Genomic DNA, 317 nt, shown 5'->3' on the forward strand with positions numbered 1-317 from the left:
TTCCCTACAAATTCATGAAAGCGACAATTCTTTCCACAAAATCTTTAATGGTTCAAAATCTAGGGATTTTTATCCCCTTTTTCCTCAACAGGGATATACTGATAAAGAAGCATTGAGGGGTCTGAACTGACATCTGCAATACTAAGTTTCGTGACGGAAAAGCGGAAAAGTTATCGAAAGAAAATAGTTACCCGAGGATGAAAGTGAAAGAAATGGAAGAAGTGGTTACCGAGAGAGCTCCCCGCGGTGCCCGCGCGGCCCCGGCTCGGCGCCGCCTCCGCGCCCGCACAAAGACCCCGCGGGGCTGCGCCGCACGG

Source organism: Corvus brachyrhynchos, unplaced genomic scaffold (genome assembly GCF_000691975.1).
Source record: "Corvus brachyrhynchos isolate BGI_N302 unplaced genomic scaffold, ASM69197v1 scaffold54, whole genome shotgun sequence".
Taxonomy (NCBI): Eukaryota; Metazoa; Chordata; class Aves; order Passeriformes; family Corvidae; genus Corvus; species Corvus brachyrhynchos.